This window comes from Mastomys coucha, unplaced genomic scaffold (assembly GCF_008632895.1).
Source record: "Mastomys coucha isolate ucsf_1 unplaced genomic scaffold, UCSF_Mcou_1 pScaffold4, whole genome shotgun sequence".
Classification (NCBI taxonomy): domain Eukaryota; kingdom Metazoa; phylum Chordata; class Mammalia; order Rodentia; family Muridae; genus Mastomys; species Mastomys coucha.
In genome coordinates this window covers 52666923-52677668 of record NW_022196910.1, presented here as the reverse complement: position 1 = coordinate 52677668, position 10746 = coordinate 52666923, and the positions used below count along the sequence as shown (strand labels likewise).

At 36.0% G+C, this 10746-nt stretch overlaps 1 long non-coding RNA gene across 1 annotated transcript in view; it reads right to left on the bottom strand.

Annotated features, from left to right (window-relative positions):
* Positions 1-3353: 3353 nt before the first annotated feature.
* The window catches only part of LOC116076017, a 21813-nt gene continuing 14420 nt past the window's right edge, over positions 3354-10746 (bottom strand). Inside the window, exons 5-7 of the long non-coding RNA XR_004112783.1 lie at positions 7520-7643; positions 5189-5411; positions 3354-3707 (exon numbers count right to left, since the gene is read on the bottom strand). This is a non-coding gene — a long non-coding RNA (uncharacterized LOC116076017). The remainder of the gene's footprint in view (positions 3708-5188; positions 5412-7519; positions 7644-10746) is intronic.

The following is a 10746-nucleotide window of genomic DNA, read 5'->3' as shown; positions in this document are numbered from 1 at the left end:
AAAATACAGGAAATGTCAGTGGTGTACTGGGAACATAATGTGACTCAAAATAATGGCAGGATGCTCATTGGAAGTACAGTCAATGCTGTTACTGTTGTGAATCAGAATACTCTCTATTTCTTTTGCGATCATAAGCTACTATTCCAGGACAGGTAATTAGCTACATAGCATATTTCAGTTTCCTCCACCTAAATACTTTCTTCTGATTTTAATCTTATGGAATCACAATTTGATACACTATTATTATTTTTTTGCTTACCCAGAGTAATTTAGTTGATTCCTAATGGTAACATAATGGCACGGGGTAAAATGTAGACAGATGTACATTGACTCCACTGATTTGCTATCCTTTGCGAATACTCTCATGTTCTTCGCCAGAAGAAAATGACACCTGAAACACAGTCACCTTGAGTGAACCCAGCCGTTGACTTCCTGTTGCCTCATTCAGAAGATCTGAGATAGGAATCCAACTGTGCAACCAGGCACTGGGCTCTCCATATGGTTTTCCTCACAAACGCAAGTACATACTTAGCTGTGCACAAGAGTCTCATCCTATTTCTCCAGATTTGCTTTCCAGTTTTCCCTAACTAGTGTTTACACATTCTTACGTCTTCCTTTGTCCTCCACCATGCCTACACTCTTCAGTTCATGACCTTGCTTTCTGCAAACCCTAGGAGGAAGTGATCAGACAGAAAGTAATCAACAGGAAGCAAACCTTTTCTGTTCCATATGGACTCCGCAGCTTGAGGTCAATTCCATTTCAACATTTGCTAACTGTGAGACCTAAGGGAGAGTTTATTGCTCTTGTGAATTTCTGTATAGAGATAGTCACTGTGTTGATCTTAAAAAGTTAGTATATTACATCAATTCAATAAATATGACAAGCAAAGTTATTCACATCTATTAGGAAGAGATGCAACAGGTAGCAGAAGCAGAGGGTAGCCCTCCTCATCATCATCACCCGCCCCTGTTGGAAAGAATGCCTCTTCTTCTGCACACAGCCCTGCATCTGCTGCCACCCTCTGCAAATACTGTTTTGCTTCTTAGGTGTCCTCCTAGCTCATCACTCATGTTTGTGCCTCTTTACCTCTCTGTTATTATGTGAATAGGAGCTAACACATTCTGTCTCTAAAATGAAACCCCTTTATTTACCCTGATTTTCTGTCAAGACTTTGAAATATAGAGTAAGAGAGTAAAGAGTCCATTGCTTTTGATGATGTAGAAAACACTCTTAATTCTTATTAGATCTCTCTGAAAGACTCTTCACCATAAACTACCACCCTGTGTTTGAGCCTTCTTTTCCTTGGCTTCCATGACATCATCAACCTGCTGCTTCCCTCCCATGACATTATAAACCTGCTTCTTTTAACTATGGCATCATCATTCTGCTGCTTCCCTCCCATAACACCATCAATCTGTTTATTAACAATGACGTCATCAATCTGCTGCTTCCCTCTCATGACACCATCAATCTGTTTATTAACAATGACATCATCAATCTGCTGCTTCCCTCTCATGACACCATCAATCTGTTTATTAACAATGACATCATCAGTCTGCTGCTTCCCTCTCATGACACAATCAATCTGCTGCTTCTCCCTTATGCTTTTGCTTTTTCAGGCCACTCACTTCTATTTTCCTTCATCTTTGGAGTTTTCTTGGTTTTTTATTTTACACTGTCTCCTTACAAGAGCTCCTCCTGTGACATGGATTAAAATAGAATTTCTTTCTTCTTATCCTCTCCCCCTGTTCTACTTTAATGTTCCTTTGTTCTTCTGCATAAGACATGTTGTTCTGTTCATATACTTGCTAAAAATTGAGAATTAGAAATAATTAGAAATACGTGGTATTTCCTTATGAGTCAAAGCTCATATATAGATGTGGATATAGAATATATATATCTCCATCTCTGGGCTGGAAAATGGTTCAGTGGTTAAGGGCACTGGTTGCTCTTCCGGTGGACACACATTCAATTCACAGTACTCGAGTGGATCAGAAACATCTAGAGTTCTAATCCCAGAGTAATTCCCTCTTCTGGTCGCTGTGGGAAGTGCAAGCCTATGGTGTACAGACATGCATGCAAACTAAACACCCTAAAATAGATACATAGGTCTGTCTATCTTTCTGTCTGTCTCTATCTATCTATCTATCTATCTATCTATCTATCTATCTATCTATCTATCTATCTCTTTATATTTAATCATATTTATTTTAACATAGAATGGTGATTTTTTTTTTTTAATATCAAAGGCCTGGTTACTGATTGTAAATGTCACATATCATTTTGTGCCCTGTCTGCCATTCTGGACACACTGGTCTTCACATTCCCAAGCCATGTTTTTTCAGTATGTCTTCTATGGGACACTTCCGTTACCACTATTTACTATGATAACCTTAATCAATGCTTTGAACATCACTTTCCTATACTGGCTTTTTTAAAGTTAAAACTAATTGTTTATTTTGTGATTTTTTTCTCTTGTGACAGTTATGTGGATTGTGACATACATCAAGTTTTCTGCTTGCTTAATCTGTGAGCTCCATGAGGGAAGACACTGAGCATACTCTGTTCAGTACTGTATATGACCCTCTAAGGCCATCTAACTAACAAGGAAATGAACAACAAACATACATTTTTTTAATAAGTATGTATTATAAATTATATAACTTTAAATCTGAACTTAAACTTTCAGGTCATTCTATCAAATGTCATAGCAAACATATAGCATCTAGGATGGATTTGTGCCAAACTATTACTATTTCTTCACCTTGCTCTCTGCCATATTCACATGATGCTAATAGTTTGAAGTAACTTGACCTAATTTTTAATTTTATGGTTAAGATCTGCCTAATCTGGTCAAGTTATTTAACATCTCTGACTGTATCTTTAAAATAAATGATGGTATCTAGTCCTGTCAGATCATGGTCAGCATTACATTGAATAACATATCTAAAGTCTGAGGAATACAAACATTGCAGGGATGTGAGCTTGCAATTCTGATTACTCAAGACACTATCTGTAGCACAATTTTCTACTATCTTCTTCTGAAATCACATGGACCCATACTTTTGAGCTAGAGTGTCACTTTCAGTGAAAATAATTCAGAGGATGTGTCTCCTGTCTTGTTTTTACTCAGAGAGCTCAATCAAAACATAAACTCTAAAACTCTTGTCACTGGCCTTTGACTAAGCTTCTTCAGTGACCACTACATGTGCATTTTGATCAAATATACTGACCAAAGTTCCATTAACTCCACTTTGATGATCACCATCTCAACACAACCCGGTTTGGGATGTGTATTTTCAGCTCCAAACTCCAAAGTTTTTAGAAGCCAACAGTGATAAATGAGACTGGATTTCCTCAAAGGGCATGTTTATTTTCTTCTGAATTGTAGGATTATTCAAGATGCTTTATGAAATAAACTTAATGCTGAAATTAGAAGATATAAGAGCAGCCCCTTTCCCGAAGGCACTGTGCATCAGACCATACCATAAGCTGCACATAAATCTCAGCTCTTACACCTGTGCATCTTCTTGTATTTCGCAAGGAACTCTATATACCAATGAGACATGATATTATAAATGTAGATGCACTCCAGAAATAATGTGTTTTCAGGAAGAAAATCCACTATTACTCATTGCCTTGACGTGTTGGCTTATATTTTATTAAGGGCATTCTTTAAAGGAGGCTTTTCTATATGAGTCAGCAACTGTAAGATACAAAGTTATCAAGAATAAAACAATTGAAAAGTATTGTAAACAGAAGATTTTATATAACATTTAAAAATTCAATAAAGTTCTAAACATCTCTTGATAAATCTTTCCCCATATACAACCTTACTTTTAAAATGTTTGATATTAAGCACTTCAAATCCAATGGCTTCTTATGTAAGAGTAATTTAGTTATCTCTTTTAAAAACACAAATGTGAGAAATAAAACTAACTATCCAATTACAAAGGTGCTTAGGGCATAAACCCCATAAAATCTGTATGAAATATCTTGTAGATACCTTACACGGGCTAAAGGCATGCATGATATGCTTCCAGTTTTTAAAATAAATAATTTTTGCTTATGCTGTATAATACTTTAATAGCGATTAAATTATTTAAATGTATAGCATTTACTTTGGTTAATTTAATTTCAGTTGCTAAAACAGTAAAGATGAAATTTATATCCTGCCAACTTATCATGTAAACATGTTTTCCTCTAGATCTGTGGAAATCATCTTCTGAGTTTCACATTTATAAGAGAGATAGTTCAGAGACTCACTGTCTTTTACTCTTGAAATGTCAGTAAGAAAACAGTTGAGTTGTGAGAGTCTGAAATAGATTCTGACTTCTTAGTGCTGAAAGGAAGGCATATTTTCTGTTGGGTAAATGAGAAGACTTGACAAGGTAAGCTGGGAAGAAATCCACTGGCTTCTGCTTCTCTGTATCATACTTGCCCTGGAGGGACTCGGAAACCACTGCGGAAATGCTCACCTTGGCAAGACTCGGAAACCACTGCAAAGAGGGACCAAACAATAGCAAGAGCCACAGGCCAGAGAAGACCCAGCTGACCAACTCTTCTCTACATGACTGGCCTCCTTCATCCATGAACTTACACACATGCTGGGGCCACCTGTATAAAACTGCACCAGACCAAGCTACTCAACATTGCAGCATGAACGGGAGAATAGCTTCCTGAGCCCCCAACTGCTCAGTAAGGAGTTATTGACACTTGATAGCATGCCAAGTGTTCTTTAAGGGCATGTCTCCTTAATAATTCCACAATGCTTTATTGGATAGCCCTACATGTGTAGGTATATGGCTCATACAAATTAGACACAGTTGGCTAGAAAAGCCAAGTGAGGATATGAGAATATGAGAATGAGGGGCGAGATTGAAATGAATTGGGTAGAGAGAGCATAGCAAAAATGACCAAAATACATTGTATGAATGTATGAAGGTCTCAAAACATTAATTAAAATGTTATATGTCCCCTCTCCTTCAAGTTCCAAGAAGCAAAAATCCCCTTCTTCAAGATCACCTTAATCAAGAGTATCTCAAAATGTTTTGGTCAGTTTTTGGACACTATTAATAACACCAGATCATTCTTAAAAACACTAAATTATGCTGATAATCTAATGAACAATTAGATTGATCTTCAAACACAAATCTCATGTAGAGCTCACCATCTTTCCTCACTCACCATTCTCTCCCTGAGGTGATCTTTGAGCCAGCTTCCCAAGGATCTGAGGAGTAACATCAGACTTAGAGGATTCTTAGAGTCTGGGTTGCTCACATTGTGCAGTGTCCTCTATGTTCCTTGTATTCAAATGATATTGAAATGTGAAAGTTGTCAGAACAGACAATCTTTTTTTATTGAAATTCTGCCTCATCCAGCTAGTAATATGAGCGTGTCCTCCGCTACTCTGCCAGAGAAAAGTCAAATTATGCATTGTAAAACTGAATTATACTCTTGAATTAACAAAGAATTCACAATATTTTCACTTGCTGAGAAACGTCTAAAAGTAGATCTCCTATGGATATGTTATAGAAAATGACAAGGTGCAGACAATGCTGGTGAATTTTTGAATCATGGAGAAATCATAAATGTTCACTAACAATGAAGTATTAAAAATAAACAGAAAGGGAGAATTTTATGTGTAAAATTTAAAAGGATGTAATATAGCTGTTTGAATTAATTGTCATAAAAGAAAAGGCTCTAGACAGGGAGTGAGGTATCCATTCCTTTACTTGTGCAGCATGCCTGCTCCGGATAAGTGCCTATTCAGAATCCCCCATTGTTTTTATGAAGTCTTCCATAAAAACTAATGCAAAAGAAATTTGTGTTCTTATCCCCCATAAGCGATATCACAATAGAGAAAACAGAAAATGCTGTGAAAATAGAATGGTTGTGTGTTCAGTTACACACAATGTTACACAACGTTTACCACACCTATAGAGTCTACTGAGAAATTAAGTTACACACATGAAGCTAGAATGAGAGGAGGCAAAGGGAAATCTAAAGCAAGTTGCAAGTAGAATCGCTTCTGTTGTCAGCACCCATTCATTTTACAAGCTGAAGATTTGGTCACTGGTTAATGAGCTTGGGAGAGATGATTGGATCATGGGGATACTAGATTCATCACTGATCAGTTCAAATTGCGAGAGCAGATAACTGTTGACCTGATTTTAAAACACAATGTCTCCGATCACTTTTCACTTCTCTGCTTCTGGACTATGCGAAGGGGAGCAGTATGATATCCCTTCTCACCCATGCCCAACAACCACGGAAACAGCAACTGTAGACTGCCACCTCTGGAACCTGTTGCTTATCTGACAACTGTGGACGGCCACCTCTGGAACCTGTTTATCTGACAACTGTGGACTGCCACCTCTGGAACCTGTTGTTTATCTGACAACTGTGGACGGCCACCTCTGGAACCTGTTGCTTATCTGACAACTGTGGACGGACACCTCTGGAACCTGTTACTTATCTGACACATTCTGTCACTTTCCCAGGAAACAAAGACCCTAGATGGCAAAGGCTTGTTTGAACCAGGGGAATTTGTCAACTGCAGTGCAATGTGATGCAGGGTTGGCTCTTCTGTATGTAGAGGCAAGTTCTACCAAGGACAGAAAACACTGAATGAAGCATTGCCCCTATGGACTTGAATGAGAGATAGGAAGCATAGGAGCCCCACATTTAGACTAATTCCTCCCTCACACCATACACTCATGGCTTCTATTTGTCTTTACTAAGTGCCGGGGAGGGTGATGGTTGATATTGCATACCAAAGGCTGAGCTTTGAGCTACTTACTGTCCAGATGCTTAGACCAGAGAGTTCTTCCAAGGATCACTACTTTGCACTGTTCATCAGCTCAAAGAATTTTTAAATTGGAGAGATTGGAAATGAACTTCAGGCCAGTGGAATTACAGATTTAAGTGAACTGATAAATATCAAATAAGGTATCTCATACAAAAGATAGCCTAGTTAAAGGAAAATACAATGTATTTTCATCCTAATGAATTAATTACTACATCTGGCATAAAATTATAAGTCACAAAAAATGAAACCCAGTGTAGTTGTTAAGTCAGTCAACAGAAGATAACTGACATGTAACTCAGATATTCAGTTATCATACCTCTAAAATAAATACTATAAATATGTTATAATAGTTATAGAAAATATGGGCAAAGTAGATGTAAAGGAAAAAATATAAAATGCTAAACCCCGAAATATAAATTACAGAGCCTAGACAATTTTCTTAAACTAGCAATTTAGAGAACGGTGGAGTTCATTAGAACCAGGGAAAAACTTGACAAAGCCCCTAACCAATATGACTGGATATTCATGATCACACAGATCACAGATGCAAACAGTTAAAGGATGAGCAGTGTCATCCTAATTATAGCAAATATAAATGGTACAAACACACCAATGAATAAAGATCTGATGTTCACTTAAGTTTTTACTAAGCATGAAGATGGAGATGGCACCACACTGCAAATCACAGTGCTGGTTGTGTTGCTAACCTGACAGAGTTGAGCACGATGTGAGAGATGGTTCTCTGCCCGTCCTGTGGGGATGGTCTTGGTTGTTTTAACTGAGGTGGAAAGACTTGCCCGTTGTAAAAAGCACCATTGCTTGGCTGAGGTTCTGGAATGTGTCAACAAAGAAGAGAGCTGAGCAACAGCATGGTCTGCATCCTGATTGTGCATGCATTGTGATCAGCTACCTCAGGATTTCGTCATTATGATTCCCGGCTTTGATGGGCTGGACCCTGGAACTGTAATCCAAATTAGTATGTTTTCCTTTCATTGCTCTTGTCAGGGTGTTGCATCACAGGAACAGGAAGAGTAAATTAAGATAGTAAGTAATCTAAGACACTTGCCATACTTTTCTGAATTAACAACTTAGAACATTTACAGCAATTTGAGACAAATTACATTTCAATATATTATATAAACCCCAAATCCTAATTCAGAGGAAATCACTAATCTAAACATGTAAATAGACCATAATATATTTGAGAAAAAAATCTGACAGAACAATTGAGAACGATACATTCATCACTAGAAAAGAAAACACCAGTCTATTCTCTTAATTATTGTTATATTAAGTATTCACAGAGATTAATAAGAATATAGAAAACTTGAACATCATTATCAAGTAACTATACCCTCTTAGTGTTTATACAATGACCTGACCAGGAAACAGTAAAAGTATGTTTTAAATGTTCCCCAAGAGGAAATGTTATACCGTAAAACAAGACTCAATAAATATGATAGCTATCATAAAATTTTCAAACACATATCTACCATACGGTGCCACCTCTACCACAGTCAAAGTGTTTTTTTCATTACTGATCTGGAAGAAAGAAAAGCAATGTAGGCTTTGGTCACGGTACCCACAGCATTTCTCTCAGTGTAAACCTCTAGTACTATCAAGTGTAGAGAAGTTGTTCTTCTCAAGATTCTCCAGAGACCAAAAGAATGAGCTATTTAGTACAGAAAATGTTTATTTTAAAAAAAAGCCTTCTTTTTTATTTTTATATTCTTCCTAAAATCAAGGAACCAAATTTATATCAATTGCATACTGATAGGAAGCTTGCCTTGTTCTAAATTCCTGCGACATTTCTTATGGAGTTAGAATTAAAATGGCATTTCCTATATTTTAATATATGGAGATTATTAATTTAATAAACTCATTAATTTTTCTTCTTTAGCGCTTATAGCAGCTCACATTGAATTTTCTTATGGGAAGATAATTAAGAAATATATCTTTAAAATAAATAAAACACTTCACAATTGTTACTTCTTTTGTTCTTATTTTGGTTTGAGAAGTCAAGGAAGACCTTGAAATTGCAAAATGGCTCCATGATTAAATGCTTGTCTACATGAAAGCCTGAATTTGGATTCCAAGCACCCACAAACAAAAGATCCAGGCATCCACCCTCACCACCCAGGAGGGAATTGAAAGAAGGAAATATTGAGCAGCTTAAAATGTTTCTACATGTGTTCTCTGTCAGGAGAAGGAAATGGGAGGGAGGTGAACATTATTTTCTTCTTGCTTCTATTTATTCTGCTAAGAGCCATATCAATTGGGTGTCCATGTAGCCAGATTTACATGAATTACATGCAGATTAGGGAGCCTTGTTATGCATCCTTTAATCCTAGTGCTGGGGAAGCAGAGACAAGAGTATCCCTGGAGCTTGCTAGCCAGTTATTATAGTGGAAACAAAAACATGTGAATATAATAATAAAAAAAATAGGTGTAAGGAGAAGGAGGGTTGATAGGAGAGGGAGAGAGACAGCAGAAGGTGGAAAAAACAGAAAGCATCATATGTATGTATGAAAAGGTTCAAGAACAAGCTTGACAGGAAAGAAAGAAACAAATAAATGACAGATGATGATAGACGAAGACACCCAACCTGGAGCTCTGACCTACACTAGCAAATGCACAGGTACATATGTGCACAGATGCACATGCACACAGATGCAGATGAGCAAAAACACATGCATGTGACACAAAGATAATTTTTAAAAACTTACAACCTAATAGCCTAGAAAAGTACTATATTTGAATTTTACCATATCACAGAACTACAAGAGTTTGCCATTTTTAAACATCCACAAGAAATCCCAGTGTATATCTAGAGGAAGAAAATATGAGAACAATGTCAGGGAGAGAAGGAGACATTCTATATCCACTTTTCTTAATTTCACAGATGACAAAGCTACTTATAGAATAAAATCCAGTAAAATTAGACTTCTCAGTAACATTCCTAGCACTCAACAGTCTGAAACACTCTCATATACCTTGAAATATTTACAGTGGATTTCCTGTATAATTTTTAGTGTAAAATGTTAATGTGTCAAGGTGGTGGTTAAGATATTAGATTGAGATAAAGTAACCCGTACATGCATGAATAGTTACTGCGAAGAATGGACCAATGTATGACAGATGAGTAGATGACTAGATGGATACATAGATAGATGATAGATAGATAGATAGATAGATAGATAGATAGATAATAGATAGATAGATAGATAGATACATTGATAGAGATAGATGATGGATGAATCATATATAGAGATAGATAGATGATAGATAGATGAATAGCTATAGATAGATGATTGATAGATAGATAGATAGATAGATAGGTAGATAGATAGATAGATACATTGATAGAAATAGATGATAGATGAATGATATATAGAGATAGATAGATGATAGATAGATGAATAGATATAGATAGATGATAGATATATAAAAAGATATAGATATATGAATGGTAGGTAGAAATAAATAAATGATAGATACATGAATGGTAGATAGATAGATACAGATAGATGATAGCTGAATGGTAGATATATGTAGATCAATAGATTTAGACAGATGATAGATAGATGATAGATGAATAGTTATAGAAAAATATGGCAGATATAGATAGATGATAGATAGATTAATGATAGATAAATAGATATAGATAGATGATATGTGACTAGTAGATAGATAGATACATACATACATTCAAAACTGATCTGTTTGTACTATGAACTAAATGTTCTTTTTATAGAGTACCCTAGATAATAATCAATTTATTCCTACATTATGATTTAATTATATGTATATATATTGTAATTTTTTATTAGATATTTTCTTTTTCTTTTTTTGAAAGTATTTTATTCATTTTTTTGATATTTTCTTTATTTACATGTAAATTTCTCCATTCCCAGTTTCCCCTCCAAAAAACAAA